The sequence below is a fragment of the Myodes glareolus genome, chromosome 19 (genome assembly GCF_982192425.1).
Source record: "Myodes glareolus chromosome 19, mMyoGla1.1, whole genome shotgun sequence".
NCBI classification, from domain to species: domain Eukaryota; kingdom Metazoa; phylum Chordata; class Mammalia; order Rodentia; family Cricetidae; genus Myodes; species Myodes glareolus.
Window position 1 is genome coordinate 64,166,516 of NC_142044.1, and position 19,662 is coordinate 64,186,177.

General features: G+C 44.0%; 1 protein-coding gene across 4 annotated transcripts in view; it reads left to right on the forward strand.

Annotated features, from left to right (window-relative positions):
- Nucleotides 1-734: 734 nt before the first annotated feature.
- Scn8a (sodium voltage-gated channel alpha subunit 8) overlaps nt 735-19,662 on the forward strand; it is a 168,311-nt gene continuing 149,383 nt past the window's right edge. For 2 of the 4 annotated variants that reach the window (XM_085678620.2, XM_085678621.2), the window contains exon 1: nt 736-770. The gene's annotated coding sequence lies outside the window, so the exon portion shown is untranslated. Of the gene's footprint in view, nt 771-19,662 lie in introns of all 4 variants that reach the window. The other 2 variants (XM_085678622.2, XM_085678619.2) reach the window with 2 other exon arrangements.

Below are 19,662 nucleotides of genomic sequence, written 5' to 3' on the forward strand. Positions count from 1 at the left end.
ATATATCTCAAGAAAGCTACTATAAAATGCATGCAGTGGGCACATTATGTGACAGTCTGTTCGGGGCTGCGTTAGAAAGTGTAAATGCGTTCTTTCCCCCTTTAGTCTCTACAATAAAGCTATCAGTTTGATGCTGTGATGGATTGCTCCCTCCTAGTGACAGAACACCGAAGTTTGGACAGATTGTCACCGGGCCACTGCTTAGTTAAGAGGTGCTAGTCTGTCTCCATTGTATTTGCATTAGAGACACATCGCTGGGAGTTCTCGTCTTCACAGTGTAGATCCTTAGATATGTGGCGGAAGCAGTTCAGAGGCTCATGCCAACTTCACAGAGCGACCCACGGAGTTTGGAGAGGGTAAGGTGACCTCTAAGCTTTCAAGCCCGAGGGCTGTCAGGGAGCAGCGTCTCTGCCACTCAGAACAGGGCCCTCTGTAACACCGGCTGCCTTTTGCTTGCTGTGTTAACAACTATCAGTTGACCAAAGATCAAATCGTTCAGCCAGAAACTTCAGCTGCTGTGGCACGATGACCGAGTGTGTCCAGGAGCAAGGAGAGACTTGTCATTGACCAGGGCCGCAGAGCACCGGAGTCGACGCCGGTGCTGGTGGAGCCCGCGAGGGCGTCGCGGGGGCGGGCCCGGGGACGCTGGCAGGCGCTCGGGCGCGGCGCCCCCTGCCGGCCGGGCTCCGGCGCGCATGCCGTCCGGAGCGCGGGGACGCAGGCCGGCGAGCTGGTAGCGAGAGGGCAGGCGGGCGGGCGCGCCCGGCAGGGTAGGTGGCCGCGGGTCGGGCGGGCGAGCGGGCGCGGGGCGCGGGCGGACGGGCGGGCGCGGGGGCCGCGGGCAGGGGGCGCGCGCGGAGGGTCGCGCGGGGGCCCGACGGCGGGGGCGCGCGGCGGCGGGGGCGCGCGCGGCGCGAGTCATCAATTATGCAAGGGCTCGCGCGGCGCGGGGGGCGGGCGCGGGCGCGGGGAGCGCTCCAAGATGGCGCCCACCGCAGTCCCGCCCGCCGCAGCCTCGGCGCCTCTGCAGTCCGGCCGCGCCTCCCGGGCCCCGCGCTAGGGCCGCCGCCGCCTCGCCCGCCGCCGCCGCCGCCGCCGCCGCCGTAAGTTGTCCCGGAGCCCCAGGCCCGGCGCCTCTCCTCGGCCTGGGCTCCCCTCTCGCCCCGGGACCCTGGTGCGGGCTCGCCCCTCTCAGCCCGGGGCTTTGCCGCAGAGCGCGCGGCGCGGCTCGCGGGCCACGGGGCTCACAGGGGCTCGTGTGGCCGTGGAGCGGGGTTTTGCCCTTCGTGTTTTGGACAGGTGTTTTAGAAGTCTGCGGTGTTTGCCGGGGTTCCCGAGGAGCATGGGGGACCACCAGCTCCCACCCTTGGACACCCTAACCTCCAGGGCTCCGGGTCGCGCCGGGGACGCGGGCTTACCCCGGGCCCCCTCAACGCTGCAGCCGGCACCCAACCCCCAGTGCCAGCCGGACCGGGGGTCTCGGGCTGCTCTGCAGTCCCTCAGCTCTGCCCCCTCCCCCAGTCCTAACTGAATCCTCCCTCATTCGATTCCACATTGCTACCAACTGCAGAAGCCAGGGGACTCCGGGGTTCGTGGGGCAGTCAGGACACCTCCTGTCCTTTACTCCTTTACTCGGCTGTGTCAGTGACCCTCTCATCAGGGTACTCAGGGGCTGTGTGGGAGCCCCCCGCGACCTTCCTTGGCAGACTAGGATTCCTGCATCAGAGTACATCACTTTCAGAATATCCCCTTCCCCCACCCCCACCCCTACGCCACCCTTTGCAGAGCTTGTTCCTCTCCTTGCTCTCTTCCCTCCCCCACCTTACCACGGGCAGCAGCACCCCGGCTTCTCGTTAGCGTTGGGTTACAGAACTGTTTGCCCAGCTCCACAGCTTGGACCCTTCCTCTCTACTTCACTCTTGGTACCCTGGGGACCGCAAACCCTCTGCATTTCTCCCGAGAGCTCCGCTCCCTGCTCTCAATGCCCGCAGCAACCACCGGTGGAGACTTGGCAGTTAACTTTCCGGGCGGTACTGGGGGCTGTCAGACCCCTTCAGCGTCGTTAGCTTCGAGTTAGGATGGCGTGGGAATCATTTTTCAGCCCGATAAATAGAAATTCTCCAAACTGTGCATTCCTTCCAGCTACTCCACCCTATGCCCTCTCCCTCACTCAACACTGCAGTTTTTTAAACACGGGGGAATACATTTTATAACTGGAGGTTCCAAGATTTGCATCAGTGTTCATAATCAATGTCATCTGATAGGGTGGAGGGGCATAGAAGAAACTTTGCATTGCATCTGGCCAAACTCAGGGGCAGGGAGAAATAATCACGTTGTAAGCTCTGCCACACAGAGGGAACTGCTTTTAAGGCACAGTGGGCACCCAGAAGGGCAGCAATCAGAAGCAGGAAGTGTGGGTAAGGACCTTTAGGGCAAAGGGAGAGTGCTTTTTCTAACTGTTTTCTCGAGTTTAAACCTAGAGATTCTTTGGAGAGGGGTATGTGTGCTACGACTGGGGGATGTTTTAGCTTCCCAAGGAGATTTCGGGTGTGGTAGATTTTCCACCGTCGCACGGGCTCTCTTCCCTTTTCTCCGTGTGCATTAGGAGATATGGGGGAGGGAGCCTTTTTTTCTTTCCTCAAAAAAATTGTTTTTTGATGTGTAATGCAAATGGCTGGACAGCATTACTACGAAGTACCAGGATGGCAGGACTGGGGATTCAGACTTAAAATGCTGAAAGCTTTTTAGCATATTGTCAGTAACCTAGCTCTTGAAATACTGCAGCATTTTCCTTTGGAACTCATGACCCATCAGGCCTCCGGTTTTCCCTAAAAGAGGATTTGATTGCTGTGTGTGGGGGTAGCGACGGTTTGGTGTTCTGTGAGCATTCTGTCTGTCCTAGAAATGGAAGCTCTCTGGAGAGGGCTGCAAGCGTGTTCTGTGTTCTTAGAACATCTGATGTGTGTGGATGTGATGTCTCTTACTGGATTGTGGTGGGTTTTGTAAAGCAATTCGTGATGATGCAGGCCACTTAGTTACTGGTTTCTTGGGGTCAGTTTGGGAGGCTGACTTTATATGCTTTTGGTTTTCATCTGAGTTTTTGTCAACTTTCATACAAATAATTGGAATATTTTCTTTTAAATTAAAAAAGGATAATAGCTTGGGATATAGTATATTTAAAAACAAACAGCCATATAGTTGCTTCCTTGAAGGCGGACCCTCAACAGTTCCTCCCACCCCATCTCGGGTTTGGGCTTGCATTTTCTTTTGCTTTATACTTGTACTAGAGGGTACCTGCTGTGGTGCTGAACGGACAGCTCCCAGGCTTGAGTGGCTGAAGTCGCAGACTGGAAGGGACTGGGTTTGATGTAAGAGCAGCAGGCTTTCCTGTGGCTGTGATCTGCCTGGGCATGCGCAGCTGGGTTGTACTTGAGGTTGAAGGTCTAGTTATCACATTTTTCTTACTCCCACATAAGTCCTCATTTTGGTTTGCCCCTCAAGGAGGCGATGCTTTATAGACTGCAACAGAGCCATAGGTAAAGGCATACATTCTGCTGACTGCATGATTTCAGCACATTTTTTGTCATTTCAAATAGCAAGAAACTGTTAATATTGCAGTAATTTGGTCTTCGCCAGAAGTAATTAGATAGCGTACCAAGTTAAGCTGAATGTGAAGGGCATCTTTGCTAGGTTGGTCTGAACAGTGAGCTGGGAGAGGGACTCAGCAGGCTAGCTTGTGATCCATTGTGTCACTAGGGTATGCTGGTCTAAAAAGTGTTTAAAAATCATAGTGTAAGAAGGGCGGGCATGGAATCCAGCCTGTTCAGCCTCCTGCCTCACCTGGGAACCCTTCTTGTAGGAAAGCTATGCTTTGAATACTTGGACTACTCACTACCAACATGGATGAAACTAATTCATCCACTGTGGTTAAAATGCCTTAATCTCTCTTGAAAGTTAGCATGTATAACATTGAAGGACATACATTGGAACTATGTAAGAGGCAAATGTCTTTCACATGCTTGCGATCAAGAAAACAGACAGCATTTTGTAGAGAACTGATAAGATGCTCTACGTATTTGGAAAGAATGCAAAGAAACATGGCTGCCTAAAGTAAGAAGAGGGTTCTGTGAATGGAAAGAAAGCTGTCATTCATGTGCTGGGTTATGTAACAAGTTCTGGGCAGCACTTGCTTTTCTTAATGATTGTTTAACCCTGGAGGGCTGTCCTGAGATGGGCAGAAAACCTATCCTGTAGAGAAAGCGTTAAACAGCCTATCCAGAGTGGAGGCAGTTACCACGGTTATAACAGTATCACATACTGGTTGCGGAAACAGCCTGAAAGAAAGTCCTGACTTTTGCGTGCTCAGCAAAAGCACTGACCATCTTTGAGCACTGACCAGTTTCGAGGTGCTCTTGCAGAAGTTACGCGAGTTATGCTTGCTTTCAAACTGTGTCTTCCAGGTTCCCAAACTCATACTCTGTCAGACTCATGGACTCAGACATTAAGTTGTTGTATTTCTGTTTACTTTCTCCCTTAATCCTTTAAAACATTTTTCAGAAAATGGTCTTTAATGTGGGCGAATTCACTCACACAGTAAACTCTTAACAGCAAGTTAACTAGACAAATAAAGACAATGTTTCTCAATCAATGGCTTGATGACTAGTATCACTCAGTGAGTCTCATGTGTAAGGCACTGTGTTGGACATGGATACAGTTGCTAAATGGCACCAACTCAGAAATAATGCCACACTCAAAACTGTGCCTGTGAAGAGCAAAAAGGAGGAAACAGGACGTGGGCCTGTGGGCTTATTGATTGGGGAAATGTTGTGTGAGTGTTAGATTGAGCTCAGTGATTTTTCTTTTAAAACCTAAAAAAACCCATGTAAAGGGGTAGAAATAAATATAGGAAAAGAAAGGGAAAAGGGGTAGGCCTCTGAAATTTTTTCTGTCTTTTTGTGAAGTTACAGAAACACAGCTAGGATTAAATAGTTTATCATGGATTGAGGAAAAATGACCCAACCAGTTGCCATAGTTACTTTTCTTTTCCTTTGTGTGTGTGTGTGTGTGTGTGTGTGTGTGTGTGTACATGCATGCGTGCGCTTTTGAGACAGGGTTTCTCTGTAGCTTTGGAGCCTGTCCTGAACTCGCTCTGTAGACCAGGCTGGCCTTGAACTCACAGAGATCCACCTGCCTCTGCCTCCCGAGTGCTGGGATTAAAGGCCACCACCATCCGGCTGCAGTTACTTTTCTTACATAGGGAAGAAAAGGCAAGAGGTCTATGGGCCATGGAGTCAGACAAAACTAAGTTCAAAGCCTGACTTGGCTAATTACTTGCCCTTTAACTTTGGGCAAGCTATCTATTCTCTGGGTTTCAGTTGCTCTTATCTATAAAAACGGGAATAGTGGTGTCTACATTGCAATGTTTGTGGGGATTGAATAAAATCTGTTTCCGAGGTTTAGCAGGCTAGAGGGTATTTACATGTGTGTCTGATTAGTTGTATGTACTGTATTAAGTCTCAGTGGTCAGAAAAGCAGACAGCTCCTGAATTTAATCTGGTTTAGGAGGTGGGGCTTGTAAGTGGCTTAAGGAGGAAAATCAAACCACACCACGATTGCATTACCGAAGTAATGCTTCTCTTGTTCTCTCCTGAACTAACCTATGGTGGCTCCTGTCCACAAAGGAGTGTTTTAGCTACAGATCTAAAGATGAACTAGGCCTAGAAGCTGAGGCACCATTGTTCTTATAAGCTAGGTCTTATCAGTGTGGTGGAGTTTGAAAGGGGTTCTGTCTTTATTTTAGTTTTCTTTGTATGTAAGCTTGGAATGGCTGTGTCTGCATGGCTATCATATGAGGACTCACGGTGACCTCCCACCTTTGATCGTTATTACTCTGTTTACCAAAATTCAAAGTATCTTTCTTTCTGGTGGTTTTTAGAGCTTGGTAAAGCAGGCCATTGTTTTGTTGCAGTTCAGGAGACAGTGTGCCCAGAAGATGGAGTGAGGACCACGTAAGAGGTCACGTGCAAACTGCTGCTGAGGCTGGTTGATCCACACGTAAAGATTTCTTTTTTCCCATTAAATGGTGTTACATTCTGATGTTCATAGAACCAAGTAAAATGAACAGTTTTGGTTTATTTTAAGAAATTATCATTATCCTAGGTAGCTAAACATATCTTAGTGAGTGGGCACAGTGAAAGATTCTGAGATAGGCAGAAGGAAGGCAGAAGGACCTCTGAAGAAGCATTTTGGAAGAGGAAGAATGAGGAAAATTGACCTGAAGTGTCAAGAAGTAGTTGAAGTAGCATGCGTCTTCGTTCTGTACTTGTCCTACCCTTCTGTGGTGACCCATAAATGCGCTCACACTGCCAACCTGTATTATAACGAGGACTGTAGGGAAGTTTGACCCCTGGAGCGTCTTTGCCCATGTAAGGTTGAGGCTGGTGCAGGATTTAGAGGGCAGAGCACACTGGGGACCAGCACTGGAAGGGTGAGATCTAGAGCATGGGCAGTTCTTGGAAGCCTTTAGGCTAGGAGGGCACAGGAGGAAGGGGATAATGGCCAAGGTTTTACTTGGGCATAGAGATGTATCACAGTGAGGAAAACTGAGAACCTGAGGGGCTAAGACAGTGGTTCTCAAACTGTGGGTGTCTTTGGGGGTTGCACATCAGATATCCTGTTTGTTATATTTACATTAGGATTCATAACAGTGGCAAAGTTACAGTTATGAAGTAGCAATGAAATAATTTAGTGGTGGGGGTCACCATAAAACAAGGAACTGTATTAAAGGGTCATAGTGTTAGGAAAGTTGAGAACCGCTGGTCTAAGAGATACTCTTAGTTTGGGACTGAAGCTCTGCTGGGGCCGTGCGTGTGTTTGTGCGCGCGTGCGTGCGTGTGTGCATGTACATGTGACTGACATGTTATGTGGAGAGGTTTGGAGCATCTTTTTAGCCTTATGGTGGTATGGAGAGGCTTCCTGTGTCACTGGGGCTTGTCCAGGTGTCTAGGAATGGAGAACATGGAATCCCACAGATGTCCTGTTAACCGGCTCCTTCCTTGCCCTCTTGGTCGGTGCTGTTCAGATGCTGTTAAAGGCTCTGAAGTCCCAGGCATTGCAGACAGACAGAAAAGTTCTGAATTACAGTTACTTGTTTTCCTCCATGTTGATGCTTAACTGATTATTAGCGTTTCTATCAGAGTGAACTTAGGGAGTAAGGAAGAGATCAAGACTGCTTCATCTGTGAAAAAGCAGTCCCTTTCATGTATTGTTTCTCCCTGTTTCAATTGTAAAGACATGAGCCTCCAGAAGCTTAGAGTCCATGCAAACCGGTGTGAAATCGCAGTTGTCTTCTGCGGAGCAGCGGCCCCTTGAGTGAATGGCTAGCTCCTTCTTCAGGAGTTCTTTAATTAAGGATAATGTAGTGAGCTCTGCTGCCACAGCCACTACTGTCTTTTTGCCTTGGCAATAAGCTGAATAAAAACGATTTTAAATGAAAACAAATTAGTACATTTTTATTAAACTGCAGAGGAATATTAAGCAGGTTGGAGATGAGCCTGGCAGAACTTTCTCAGATATCAGAGCACCTCATTGGCTACAGAATTCTCGACTGGATTTCCTAAGACTTGGTGTAGAGGTGTGAACCATTGTTTTTTTGGCGGGGGGGGAATACCTCGAGTATAATAGGCATGCTTTAAAGATTGGCGTTGGGCTGGGGTGGAAAATGTTGAGGTTATTCCTTAAAGGGTGGGGAGGCACAGCGGACAGGGCGGTAGAGAAAGAAAGGCTCACACCTTGACAAAGGGCGTGCTCTCCTGAAGACTCCTGTGGGTCCTGATCCGGACACAGCAAAGAACCTGAGGAAGGTGGAATTCTTCTCGTTAGTTTTGTTTACGTTTTATCTTAACTTTATGGCACATGGTTTTCTTTATTTGATTTCCACGTTAGGAAAACTGTAGAGCATTTTCTTGCTTTATGGACCAGGACAACTTTTTAATTTTCTTTTTCTCTGTGTAACAGCTCTGACTGTCCTGGAACTTCCTCTGTAGACCAGGCTGACCTCAAACCCAGAGGTTCAGGGCTTCTGTTGGGATTAAAGGCCTGCGCCACCACTCCCTGCTGGGGTAGCATTGTTAACCCCTCATTTTCAGTCATTATTCTAACAACTTTTCCACAAAGACATTCTTGGTGTTCTCTCTTCCATTCTACTTTAAACACTCACCTTTTGTATTTTCTTGCTTGAATAGTTGCTAGAGGCAGAGGGTTCAAAAATAAAAAAGTCGAGTTGTTTTTTACTGTCTTGTAGCAATCCAGTATGCATTCCATAAGTACAGCCATGAGTACTAGTTGAACACTTACACACAGTAGCCCCTTTTGTCCCCCAACTATTTCTGTCATCTTTTAGAAAGGCTATTTTTAAAAAAAAAACTGTTTTGTATGTATGGGAGTTCTGTGTGCATGTATTCTGTACCATGGACTTGCATGGTACCTATGGAGGCATTGGATCCCCTGCTACTAGAATTACAGACTGTTGTGAGCAGCCATGTGGTTGCTGGAACCTGGGTCTACTGGAAGAACAGCCAGGCTGAGCCATCTCTCCAGCTCACTTAGAAGGACTTTAAATAATTTGGGAATTTGATCATTTATTCTAGACTATCTTAGATCAATCCTTTCTTTATGATATACATAGTTCTATATTTTCCTTTTATTGATGAAATTTATATTCTGTTTTGGGTTATTTAATGTAAAAAGTTAGTGTTTCCATTAGAACTTCTTTAAAAAAGTGAGTGTAGAGGAAGTTGTGGTGCTTAAAAGTCGTGAAATGACAAAGGGAGGAGAGTGTAACAGGTGCTGAGAAATGCGTGAATGGTCTCTCACATTCTAGAAACTTCTCTGGTTAAATAAGGAGCAAACAAAATATTAAACAAGAATAGGTTTGCATTGGAAAGGGTTTAATTGCCAGTTGAGTTGTGTAGTCGGCGATTAGTTAATAAGCTGAACCCCATTCCCTGCCCTGGCTTCGGTCTGAAGCCACTGTTCTAAAACTCAACATCTAGTCCAAACTCACCTGAAGCTCGTGGCAGTCCTTCTGCCTCAGCGTCATGAGGGCCACCAGGCCTGTCTAGAAAGCTTCAAGGTAGTTTGATGAGAAGCAGCTGTTGGAAGATGTGTGCTCTAGGCTTGCTGCAATGCACATGAGAAGGTGAGGCTGGAGAGTGTTGGGGAGCTGCGCGCAGTCCAGGTGACCTGGTAGAACCCCCAGCTGCAATTAAGCCTGCAAAAATTGTAGTGAGTTGGGCAACATGAGCACAGGCGATTTAGAGGAGTACCAAGTGACTCACGACAAAAGCCATGGCGCCATGTAGCAACTTTTACAGGATGGTAAGAGCAAGATGTGAACAGCCAAGTGGTTGGCAGTTTGAGTTGGCCTCATTGTATATTGGTGAAAGCATAGCCTCGTAATTATGTGAGCAGGACAGACAGGAAAGAAAGTAAATAGAAATTTGAATATGTGTGCCACATGGATGTTTTTGTTTAGAAATTGTTTTCTAATTTTTAAATTGCTTTTCTAAAGAGGTTTCTCCCCAGGAGCTTCTGAAGGTTTTTGTTTTGTTTTGTTCTTTTTGTTTGTTTGTTTGTTTTCTCTTGGAAAAAACCTGTCTCTGAACTTGTTTAATTCTTAGACTCTCCCTGGTGAAGACCATCTGATCTTTTCTGGCAGGGCTCTGCTTTATGTTAGTGTTCCTCTCCATTTTTCAATTATTGCTTTAGTTAAAATTTTCAAGTTGCACTTTATTTAATGTGTGTATATGTACATGTGGGGGTGCATATGCCATGGTGCACTTGTGACAGTCCGAGGACACTTGAGGGGTATGGTTCTCTCCTCCCACCATGTGGGTGTCTAGCCTTCAGACTTAGTGGCCTTCACCATTGAGCCATCTCATCAGCTCTCCCTTTATATACTCTCCCCTCTTCTTTAGTTATTATTGTTGCATATCTATAACTTGTTGAGTCCTTTTCATGTTGCCCCTTTGTTTTTTGGTCTGAGTGCTTGGTATTAGATAACCAATTAGGGGCTGATCAGTGATGGTTCTTCTCCCAGCAGTCATTAGTTGCCTATAGCTCTTCATGTGAGAGTGGGCCCCCATCCACACTGGCGTGTCCGCTGCTGTTGTCAGTTGTGCAGGTTTGTTTAGACAGCCGTATGTTCAGATTTCAGCTTCCTGATTCTCTGGCTCATACGATCTTTCTGCCCCTGTTCTGTTCAAATACTTTTAACCTATTTTGTTGTTGTTTGGAGGATAAGAATCATGCATGTTTTCTTAGCTGGCGACTGATGGAGAGCTTTGTCTTTGCTGAAACAGTGGATTTCTTTCTTTTTCTTTTTTATTGTTTCCTTCTATTCCAGATAGAAATGAATAAAGGCCACTGAAAGTTTTTTTTGTAGGTAAGAACAGAGGGAAGAGGCGGATATCTGATTCATGCTGGTTCTTTCCATTCACATGTTGAATCTCGAGCTGTGGATGTCAGGAGTCAGACCTGGACTCCAGTGTAATTAGCAGCACAGGCACTCGGGGAACTCGGCCTTGCTCTTGCCTTTCCTAGTTAGCAGTGATCTTCAAATAAGAAAAGAAAAAAGGAAAGAGTATTTGGAATATCAGAATGTGTATACCAAAATAATAAAATACATTTAGAGAAAAAGCACACCAAAAATTTGCTTCAGTAAAAAAAAAAAAATCTCATTTCTTAAAGTTTCTTTCTTTTTTAGTCACTTGAATTGTTTGAATCATTTGAGCCCCTGCAGATTCCTTTGCATCTACCTTTTTGTGCTCAGACAGTTGACAGTGGCCCCATGGCTTCTTGGAGCCGGGAGGACAAGCCAGGTTCATGAACATGATGTAAAGGGACTTAGCGCTCTGTGTAGCGGTGCACAGCATCCTTGTAGCACTTCCAGGAGGAGTGACTGCTTACGTGGTGTGCTTGCGCCTGCCTCCTAGTTAGGATGTGCAGCCCACGGCAGCTAAACAGTAGCGCCCTGTGAAGATGCTCTGGAACGTGGCTGCACAGGGCAGGTCCACTTAACTGCCTGCGGGGAGGAGAGGGCAATCTACTGGGTAAATCTGTGTGTTCTAGTGCAAGGAATGAATATTGAACTGGAGGTGTCTTCCAGACCTCTTGTTTGTAGTATTTCTTCTTTCTGGTCTCTAGGAAAGGGGGAAGAGGGTTATGACATGCACTGTTTCTTGTAATGACAGCACAGTGTAGCTTTCTCTTACCTACTGGAAGATTCCCTAATCAGTGACCAAAGAGTCTGCTTTAAAACTTTTTTTTGGTAGATCCTTAGCATCAAAAAGCTTTACAGGGCAAAGCAAAGCCCTTTTTGTTCCTGTGTGCTGAATAGATACTAAAGCCTTGCTGTTGGTTAGCCTGAGTGGTCCCTGTACCCGTTTTAACCAGGATATACGTAGTCTGACTCTTGAGGGCAGATGTACTTTGTACTGCTGGTAAGTGGTGGGTTACCTTCATTCTTGTAGTTTCCAGGGCTTGAGTGTACGGTTTATCTCCTGTTGATTGGCAGGCTGCTTCCTGGTGTCTGGTTAAGGTGTGAGTTGGAAAAGTCCAGAGTGGTGTGGGAAGACCTGTGTGAGGATTTGTAAGACCAGTTTATTCATCCCTAGGTTGTGACCTGTTCCAAAAGTTTCATCAACAAAGTAAAACCCCTCGTGATGCAGGGAAGTGTCTGTGTCACTTTCCAGCGGGACTCAAGACAGGCAGCAGCTCCAGTAGGTGCTTCTGTTGAGGAGTATGGTATCCTAGGGCCTTTCCTGACTGTTTGGAATTTTTTTGTAGACTCTGGTGTATAATTATGAAAACCAGTGGTAAATCTGTGGAATCCAAGGCATGATGAATGGTAGTCCAAATTTTGGGCAAGAAAATATGTTTTTATTACCAAAATTGAGGGATTAGATCCTTGCACTATAGTTCAGTCTTCAGGCCAGCAGTGCACCCTTGTCAACAGGAACTCCTTACAGTCCGTGATTCTTCCTGTTAGGGTTTTGTGCCCAGAGAAAGTGGTTACCTTCTCAGGAATGGATTCAGTGTGGCTTCTGTTTAGAAAACCTCTGACTTAGCTTAGAGACAGTGAATATGTAGTTTTCACTTATTATGCCACATGGCTTTCGTTTTCAACAGCAACAATGAGAAGGACATTGTTTCTGAGTTGATAAATGTATTGATTTATGTAACTACTGTCAGGACAGAGTGTTGGAGGAAGGCCGCTTGTCCATTTCCTGGCCTCCCAGCAGCTCGGATCCAAAATGATCACACAGAAACTATAATATTTAAATCACTGCTTGGCCCATTAGCTCTAACTTCTTATTGGCTAACTCTTATATCTTAATTTAACTCATTTCTAGTAATCTGTGCATTACCACGAGGTTGTGGCCTACCAGCAAAGTATCAGGGTGTCTGTCTCCAGTGGCAGCTCCATGGCTTCTCTCTGACTCCGCCCTTTCTCCCAGCATTCAGCCTAGCTTTCCCTGCTGTCTTGCTATAAAGCCAGCTTCTTTATTCACTGATGGTAATCACAGCACACAGAGGGGATCCCACACCAGCAGAGAAGAGCTCTGCTACCCTCAGAAGCCCCTTTTGTCATCTTTTGGCAGTGTCCCCAGTTCATAATTTTTGCAAGCCCTGCTTGGTTCTCCATTCCTATATGCCTACCTTTCCCAAATGTGGTAGAGGTAGACTCGTACCATAGCATCTAACTTCTTGAGCATGGCCTCTTTGGTTCGGTATAATATCTTGGTGATTTTTGTTTTACCAATAAGTTCTTTATTATTGGTGAGTAGTATTTTACTGTATATAATTGAATTGTTTGCTCCATTGTATCTAACATTGTATTTAACAATTTGCTTATTCATCTGTGGAAGGACATTTGGAATGTGGGATGTTTCTGGCTGTTGTGAATAATGGCTGCTATACAGGTCTTTGTGTAAGCCTAAATTCATATTACTCAGAGGTAGATCCTAAGACGAGGACTGCTGACCTGGGTGTGGTGGCACACTCCTTTATCCCAGACTCGGGAGACAGAGGCAGACAGATCTCTGAGTTAGAGCACAGCCTTGTCTACAGAGCCAGTTCCAGGACAGTCAGGGCTACACAGAGAAATCCTGTCTTGAAAAGCAAACAGTGGTACTGCTGGGAAGTATAGTAAGTGTATGTGTGTCTTTTGGGCTGTATAGTGTATATAGGGTGTGCATGTGTGTGCACACACCAGTTTGTGCACATGTGAAGGCCAGGGATCAACATTAAGTGTCCTCTATCACGCTCCACCTTATTTCCTGAGATGGCCCCCTCGCTGAACATGGAGCTCACTGACTGACTAGACTGGCTGATCAGCCAGTTCCTCCTGTTCCTGCCGGCAGTGCTGGGCTCGCAGGTGCACACTCCGTGCCCAGCTTTTTATGTAGATACTGCAGGTCTGTCTCATGTTTGCATAGCAAGTACCTTAAGCCACCAAGATATTAAGGATAAAACTAGTAAGCTACTTTCCAGTGTGTATAGCATTGGGTATCCACGAGCGCCCTGTATCCGTGCTAGTCACATTGTCAGTCTTGGTTTGGTCGTTGTTCCTTGGTCTGTGCCCCTCCCCTGCCGTCTTAATAACGAGTCAGTGATATTTCATTGTGGTTTCAGTTTGCAGTTCTCTAGTGGCTAATGATATTAAATATCTTTTTACATGCTCGTTTGCTGTCTGTGTATTTGTGCTGAAGTGTCTGTTCCGATATTTTTTCCATTAAAAATATATTGGATTTCCTATTGTGAGTTGTTTTTATGGCTTAAAAAAAAGTCTTTTCTTAGCTTGATCATTTGGACCTATTTTCTCCTAGCGCAAGCATTTTTTTTCCTTCTCTTTTATAATGACAAATTTAAATTTTTTTGATTAAGTGCAGCTTGCCCATTTTTCTCTTTTATAGATTGTCTTAATGACATTTGTAAGCCCTTTTTGTCTACCCCATAGTGGTCGTCTTACACCTAGACCTGCAATTCAAAGAGTTCCTTCTGCATCATGTAGGTTTTCTTTGCTGTATTGTTCTCAGAGCTGCTCACCAGTGTGGGGGTGATTACCCTTTCTCTATGGAGTTGGTTCTACACCTTTTTCAAGTCAGCTGGCTCTGTGTGGTTTTTCTGGGCTGTTCTGTCCTATTGCTGTGTGTTTGTGTCTTCACATGCTGCTCTTGGTAACTGTACTATACAGTAAGACTTTAAGTCAGGTTGTTCAAATTTTCCGTCTCTGTTCTAATATTAAAATTGTTGTGGAAATCAGAATTAGCTTGTATATATCTGCAAAAAGTCGTACAGGAATTTTGATCTGAATTATATTAAATGTATAGATCAGTTTGAGAATTGATTTTTAAATATATCCAGGCTTCTCATCAATTTGTGTGACATTTCTTCATTTATTTGGGTACCACTTGACATTAGAATTTTGTTGGCTTAATTTTTTTATTATATTTTATTTATTGGCATGTGTGTGCACATGTGTGTGCATGTGCGTATATGTGCACACGTGTGGATGCACACCATGGTGCTTTTGTGGAAGACAGAGGACAACTTGTGGAAATCAGTTCTCTCCCTCTCTAATGTGAGAGAGGGGCTCAGGGGTTAAACTCGGGTCTTTAGATTTGGTTGTGATTGCTTTCACTTACTGAGCCATCTCACCGGCTCTCATCTTGTGGTTTAAGCATGTAGAGTCTGTTTATTTTTTAACTAATATAAATGTTTTTATTTTAGGTTTCAGTTTCTAATTCATTTTGTAAATGTGGAAAAAATGGATTTTTTTTTTTAAAGGAGAACTTGTGCCTTACAGCTTACAAACTCGTTGATTCTCGAAACTGCTGTATGAATTTCTTGGTAATCGAATAGTCTATGAGAAGTGACAGTTTAATTTCTTCCATTTGGATTTATATATCTTTTTTTCTCTTTTGTTGCAAACATCTTGTAAAATGGGGATGCAGGCTTCTTTCTGCTCTTAGGAAAAAAGTGCCCAGTTTTTTACCATTACGCTGGCTTCTGTAGATGCACTTATGAGGTCAACTTCCATCTCTTGATAATGTGTCAAGAATGGATATTCAATTCTGTCAAGTGTTTTCTTTTTTCTCTGTGTGAATTCACACGACCATGTATTTCTTTTCTTTGCTAATACATGATCTGCACTGCTTTTCAGACATTGAAGTCTTTGTATTCCTAGATGAATGGCACTTGTTTGCAGAGTGCTAGTCTCATTTTGTTGTACCAATTTGTTAAGATTTTGTTGAGCAGTGTGTGGTGGCATATTCCTTTAATCTCAGCACTTGGGAGGCAGAGGCAGGCAGATCTCTTTGAGTCTGAGGCCAGACTAGTCTATATATTAAGTTCCAGAATGGTCAGAACTACACAGAGAAGCCCTGTCTCAACAACAACAAAAACAAAATATTTTTTTGAGTTTTGCACCTACTTGAGAAAATTGGTCTGTACTTTTTATGTTTTTTTTCTCTTTGAATTATCTTTGTCAAGTTCTGGTGCTGAAAATATTAGCCTTTGGAGACATTCCATCAGATTCCTTCACTGTTGAATAGAGGGCAAGAAAATCACTCAGCAGGGGGAGTGCATGCCAAATAAACCCAAGGACTGAGTTCAGATGCCGGCTCTTGTGTGGACTCTGTGCACTGTGTGACCGTAACTGCAGAAGCCAGGTGTGACTCTGTGCACTGTGTGACCGTAACTGCAGAAGCCAGGTGTGACTCTGTGCACTGTGTGATTGTAACTGCAGAAGCCAGGTGTGACTCTGTGCACTGTGTGACCGTAACTGCAGAAGCCAGGTGTGACTCTGTGCACTGTGTGATTGTAACTGCAGAAGCCAGGTGTGACTCTGTGCACTGTGTGACTGTAACTGTAGAAGCCAGGTGTGACTCTGTGCACTGTGTGACTGTAACTGCACTGGCTTGAGGCAGCTGACCTTGTCAGCTGACCAGTTTAGCTAAAGTGGCAAGTTCTAGTTCCAGCCAGAGTCTTTGTCTTGAAAAACAAAGTGGAAGAGCTGCAGAGGTGGCTCTGTAGGTAACAGTGCTTGCTGTGTTACCTGAGTTCAAATCCCCAGCCCCCATGTAAAACCTGGACTGGGGAATGTACACCTGTAATCCCAGCACTGTGAAGGGTGGAGGCTACAGCTTGCTGGCAATAGCCTAGCTCCAGATTCAGTCCGAGACCCTAGCTTAAGGGGATAGGACAGAAGGTGATAGAGCAGTTCATGTGATGTCTCTTCTGACCTCAATGTACACATGTGTCTGTGCATACATGTATGGGTCTACCACACACATGAAATGGAAAAAAAACTTTAAAAATATTAAAAACTTGGTAGATTGTGTTAGAGGGAGACATCCAGTATAGATTACCATCCCATCCGAGGTCCATGTACCTGCACACGCATGCACATATATGCATATAGACATGTGTTTAAGTCCCCCATCTCACACATACAAATAAGTCAGAAAAAGAAAAATGTAGTTCGTAGATTTTTCCAGTGAAACCATCTGTTTTAGTCACTGTTATATTGCTGTGAAGAGGCACCATGACCATGGCAACTCTTATGAAAGAAAGCATCTATTTGGGACTTGCTTGCAGTTTCAGAGATTTAGTCCATTATCAATGCATCAGGGAGCATGGTGGTGTGCAGGCAGGCGCTGGCTGAAGCAGTAGCTGAGAGCTATGTCCTGATCCATAGGCAGAGAGAGACACTTTGGCTAGGCATGGGCTTTTGAAACCTAAGTTTCACCACCACTCCTGGTGTCACACTTCCTCCAAGAAGGTCACACCTCTTAATCCTTCTAATTCTTTCAAATAGTGCCACTCCTGGTAGTGAAGCATTCAAATATATGAGCCTAAGAGAGACCATTCTCTTCCAAACTACCACACTATCTGAGCTTCAGGCTTTTTTTTTTTTTAATGAAGATTTTCAATTACAAATTAGATTTAAATAACAACTTAGGATACTTAGGTCTTTGGAGTGGATATTTTGTTGCTTTCAAGGGAGTGGTTGACTTAGTCTAAGTTGGCCAGCTTACATGTATACACTTTGTTGTTGATAGTTATTAGGTCTATAGTGATGTCTTTTTCATAGAAAATTCTCATATTTCTAATATGTAATTTTGAGTAAATTTGCTCTTTCTCAACTGGAAGAAACTTCTGTTGTTGATTTGACTCTGTCCATTCTTTTTCCATTCCTCCTTTCTCCTCTTCCCTCTCCTTCCCCTCCCTTTCCTTCTTTTATGAATTTTTGTTTTCCTTGAGACTTCCTCTGTGACCTTAAATTTAGGTGTGTGGTTTGGAATTTGGGATATTTTCCAGTCTTTCTTCCTTCCTTTCCTTGCTTCCTTCCTTCTTTTTTTTCCTTTTTCCTTTTTTTTTTTTTTTTTTTTTTTAAAGACAGGATCTCTCCGTACAGCTCTGGCTGGCTGGCTGGCTGACCTCAAACTCACAGATCCACCAACCTCTGCCTCCTGGAGTGCTGGGATTAAAGATGTGCACCACCATTGCCTGGCTACTGTCTAATTTTATTCTATCATACATTTTATATGAGTTCAGTGCTTTAAAATAAGTTTTGTCTTTTGAGCCGAAATAAGGTCTGTTTTCTTGACTGTCCCATATGTACTTGGAAAGAATATGTGTTCTGTGTTCTGTTGTCAGGAGAATCATTTGTAGATCTTAGTTATACCCAATTGTTTGATGGTATTTTTCAATTTCTTTGTATCCTTGGTTATTTTCTGTCTGCTTTTTTTTTTAAAAAAGATGTTTTGTTTTTTAAAGATTTATTGTGTATATGGTGTTCTGCAGAAGAAGACACCAGATCTCATTTATATATGGTTGTGAGCCACAATGTGTTTACTCGGAATTGAACTCAGGACCTCTGGAAGAGCAGCCAGTGCTCTTAACCTCTGAGCCATCTCTCCAACCCCTTGTCTGCTTATTTTAATGATTGCGGAGAAAGAAAAATTGAAATCTTTAACTACAATCACACATTTGTGTACTACTTTCCTCAATTTTGTCAGTTTGTATATATTAAAGCTCTTTTGATATATACACACATATATACATACATACATACATACACATGCATTTTAGATTTTTTTTGTCTTTTTATGAATTGACCCTTTGTTCTTATAATGTCTTTTTGTAGCCCTGATAATTTTCCTTGCTTTGAAATCTGTAATCTGATACTATTATATAGGTGCTACAGCTTTCTGATGATTCATACTTTCATAATATTTATTTTATTCTTTTTGCTAAAAATGTCTTTTTATTTTGAAGTAATTTCACACTCAAAAAAAGTTTCCAAAATAGTACAGAGATGGTTTCTGATTCCTCTTTACTTAGCTTTCCTTAATTTATTAACCTTGATACATTTATGAAAACCACGATATTTACATTGTTGTAATATTATATTGCTAAGTAGTAGATTATTTTCTAATGGTGTCCTTTTCTACTCCAGGATCCAGTCTTATAATTCCCATCCTTTTTAATTTTTGCCTGCGTGTCATTGTGTTTAGCATGGGTTTTCTAGTGTTTAGCATGAGTTTTCTAGTAGATAGCGTATAGTGTGTCCTTTATTTTTCGTAGTTCAGCCTATGTCTCTGTCTATTTCTGTGTCTCTCTTTTCAGTATGGCGAAAGCGCTTTCTGTGTGCTGTGCCCTCCTCACAGTGTGCATGTCTGACATGGTGCTGCTGACTTCAGGGGCACTTTCTGCAGCCCTGCTCCAGAATTTATTCATATTGCTGAACTTAAAACGTGTACTCATTGATTAATAGTCCTACATGACAGTTTCTACTCTAATCAGTGTGTTTTGATCATTTACATTTAAAGTAATTGTTCACATTTAATTCAGGTATACTATTTTAGTGTTTGTTTTTTGTTTACTTTGTGACTGTTTCCCTTTCTTTTGGGACACACATGCAGATGCACATACATGCACAGACACATATATGTGCACACATGTACAAACAACTTATCTGCGGGATTTTAGATTTTACTCTTTTTTTTTTTCTTGAGACAGGGCTTCTTTGTATAGCCCTGGCTGTCCTGGAACTGGCCCTGTAGACCAGGCTGGCCTTGACCTCAGAGAGCTCCTCCTGTCTCTGCCTCCCTACGCTTACTGTATCCCTTTGCATGGTTTCCTTAATGTTACACTAGGTATCATACTCTGGCTAAACTTAATGCTTTACTACTTTAGATAGAATGCTGATGTGTCAGTTCCTCGAGGGTCTTTACCTTGTGTCTATGTCTTACATATTTCTGTTGAAAAGCCCATAATGTTGGACTTTATACTTTGAATCCTCATTCATCTTTTTAAGAACTTAAGAGAAGTAAAATCGACTCTATTCACAAATAGCTTTCATTTCTAGGTTCCTATCCTGAAGTTCTGTTTCCTTGTCATTTTATTTTCCTTTCACATGAAGTATTTTTTCTTTTTAAAGCCAAAGGATGTGGATGAGGAAAAGCAAAGCAGTGTCATTTGGAACCACTGATAAAGATCTTAATTATACTTGTGAAATTATACATGTGAAACAACTGTGTTTAATTTTTTAATACATGAAATTTTCTGTATTCTTGAGGATATCATACATAT